Raw genomic sequence first — 3,604 nt, forward strand, 5'->3', positions numbered from 1 at the left:
AAAATAGACAGTCACACCAAAGAACACAAGATGTAAGGTGGAAACCCAATGCGGGAGAAAAACCACCTGCTGCAATAATGTCTCTATCTTCTTTCAAGAAATTCTTTTTACAATGATTTTGTACTGGTGCAGTCCTTTACCAGCACGCAGGCTGCAACCTGCAAAGAGCTACAACTCCTTCTTGTTTTCCAGACTTCTCCTGGAAGGGAGCTACAACCCCCTACTTCTTTTCAAAATGATCAACAAGTATACAACAGATACAGTCTACTACAGATATCAGATCAGTAATTACAGAAACAACCCAGAACACCTTATGAACAGAAATATACAGTTAACAGATCATCTTGAGACAGGGACGCATATTTTCTTTCTGTGGCCTGCGACTGGACGCAGTATACCTTATGCTGTTCTGCGTGCAGACGCACTGTTTCTTTTGCTTGTCTGCGACCGACGCACACATCAACACTATCGCGCCGCGTCTTTTGCTTCAGAGACGCACCCAATACCACAGTCGCGCCGCGTCCTTCGCTTCAGAGACGCACCTTATCCTTTACTGTACTGCGTCCCGGCGCACTTTCCCTTCACTGAATCTGCGTCCCTTTAGATATAGAAGATAAGAGGACTTCAGAACCAACCCAAACACTCAGATCCACAGATCTGATCATGCGCCATATAGATCGTAGTCCATTAGAAGATTTACCCTTAAAGATATGGACTAGATCACACCAAGAGATGATCAACCAAGATGATACCTAATCCAAATGAACTCCTTTGCTTTATATAGGCAAGCTTCTCCCCAAAGCGTGGAACAATACCACGAGCCGACACCAGAGAAACACGCAACCGTCGGCTAGATACCACACAAGAAGCCCCCACGAGTTTTTCTCTACCTTGAAATGTGTGCACTGGGCGGACGCACCTTCTGAACGGCTGGCCGGCGTCCCTAGACGCGGGTTCTGTATGGAATACCTGCGGGGACGCGCTTGCTAAACAAAATTTCCTGCGTCCTTCTTGATTTACCACCTGAAGGCGTTTGCCATCAAGTACAACACCTGAATCATAATGCCAACAAACTCCCCCTTTGGACTTGATGGCAACCACATAAACTTTCAGCTTCATCATTCTCCCCCTTTGACATCAAGAGCAAAGGGTATGCTCCCCCTATGCTCATGCTTCTCCAAAATTGTAACCAGAAATCCATCATGAAGAAGACAGAGACATATTGCAGCTATTTCCAAGATCTCCTTCTCCATAATGCCAACAATGCATTATGTGCTCCCCCTGAGCCTATACCATCAATAGGAAGATGGTCAACAGTGAGATGATGCATCAACAACCCCCAGCTTTTGCCTGAGGTATTCAAAAGTGTCCCTGGGCAACGGTTTGGTGAAAATATCAGCAACTTGTTCCTTAGAAGGAACATACTCCAACTTGACCTTCTGTTCAAGTACTTGTTCCCGGAGAAAATGGTACTTGATTGGTATGTGCTTGGTTTTTGAATGCATAACCGGATTCTTTGAGATGCTGATTGCACTTGTGTTGTCACATAAGATAGGAATAGGAGGTGTACAAGTGATTTGATAATCCTGCAAAGTCTGCATCATCCAAAGAAGTTGGGTGCAACAAGATGCAGCCGCAACATATTCCGCTTCAGCTGTAGACAAGGCAATTGAACTCTGTTTCTTGCTGAACCAAGATACCAGTCTAGAACCCATAAAGAATGCACCACCACTTGTGCTTTTCCTGTCATCCACGCTTCCGGCCCAATCTGCATCTGTATAAGCATGAAGAGTGAGATCTGGATCTCTAGGATACCATAGGCCATAATTTTGAGTCCCTTGAAGATATTTGAAGATTCTCTTTACTGCTTGAAGATGAGTCTCCTTTGGATTTGCCTGAAACCTTCCAACTATTCCAACTGCATGCATGATGTCTGGTCGGGTACCTGTCAAATATAGTAGACTTCCAATCATAGATCTGTAGGTTGGTTGATGAACTGCTGCAGATTCGTCATTTGCACTGAGACTACATCCTGTGACCATGGGTGTACATACTGGTTTTGCATCTTCCATGCCATATTTCTTCAAAATTTGCTTGAGATACTTGGTTTGAGATAAAAGGATTCCTCCTTTCTTTTGTTGGATTTGCAAACCAAGAAAGTATGTCAGTTCTCCTAGCAAGGACATCTCAAATTCTTTCTGCATGACTGAGGCAAAGCTTTGACTCATAGCTTCTTCATTACTGCCAAAAATAATGTCATCTACATACACAACAAGTATTAGTAATTTGTCATTTTCAACTTTTATATAAAGATTGCTATCTGCTGAACCTTTTGAGAAACCTTGTTGATGAAGATATTTGTCCAAACGGTAGTACCAAGCCCTTGGAGCTTGTTTGAGACCATAGAGAGCCTTTTTTAATCGGCATACAAGATTTGGATCGTTTCCAAGAATGAAACCATCTGGCTGTTCAATGTACACTTCTTCATCCAAGTCTCCATTCAGAAAAGCTGATTTCACATCCATTTGAAATACTTTGAAGTTCTGACAACTTGAGAGAGCAAGAAACATTCGGATGGCCTCAAGTCTTGCAACAGGAGCAAAAGTTTCTTCAAAGTCTATTCCTTCTTGCTGTGCATACCATTTACAAACAAGTCTGGCTTTGTTTCTAATTACTTCTCCATTTTCATTCAATTTATTTTTGAACACCCATTTTGTTCCGATAACATTCTTATCCTTTGGTCTAGGAACCAGCTCCCAAGTATTGTTCTTTTCGATTTGCTCAAGTTCTTCATCCATTGCTTTCACCCAACATTCATCTTTGCATGCTTCTTTCACATTTTGTGGTTCAGTAGAGGAGAGTAATGCCAAATAACTTGAAGCTTCTGCAACAGTTCTTCTAGTTTGTATACCTGCTTCCTTTTGTCCCATGATCTGAGATTCTGGATGGTTCTTTTGAACATATCTGGATGGAGTCTTTTCTTCTATTCTTGTTCTTTCTTCTGCTTCTTCGTGAGGTCCGTCTTGAAATTGTTCTTGCGGTTCTTCTTCTTCATCATTCTGTCTTTGAGGGTAGCTTTCATCTTCTTCAATGTCTTCACGATGTATTTGCCTAGGAATGTATCCTTTCTCATCAACCACTACATCAATGCTTTCAACAATTCTGCCAAGTCTTTTATTGTAGCATTTGTATGCTTTGCTATGTGGAGAGTAGCCAAGAAGAATTCCTTCATCTGCTCTAGGATCAAGTTTGCCAAGCTGCTCCTCAGTATTTTTGATATAGCATTTGCTCCCAAAGATTTTGAAGTGCTTTACTGAAGGAGTTTTACCACTCCAGAGCTCATGAGGAGTTTGAGTGCTGTTCACTCGAACATTTGTCTTGTTGAGAATAATAACTGCCGCATGTGCAGCTTCACCCCAGAAGGTTGCAGGAGTTCCTGATTCATCAAGCATAGCACGAGCCATTTGCTGGACTGTTCTGTTCATTCTTTCCACTACTCCATTTTGCTGAGGAGTTCTAGCTGTAGAAAATTCTCTCCTTATTCCATGTTCATCACAGAAATCGAAAAATTCATTTGAAGTAAATTCTCCACCTCTGTCGGATC

This window comes from Pinus tabuliformis, chromosome 9, assembly GCF_031772625.1.
Source record: "Pinus tabuliformis cultivar Carrire ecotype Pingquan chromosome 9, CPIR1, whole genome shotgun sequence".
Classification (NCBI taxonomy): Eukaryota; Viridiplantae; Streptophyta; class Pinopsida; order Pinales; family Pinaceae; genus Pinus; species Pinus tabuliformis.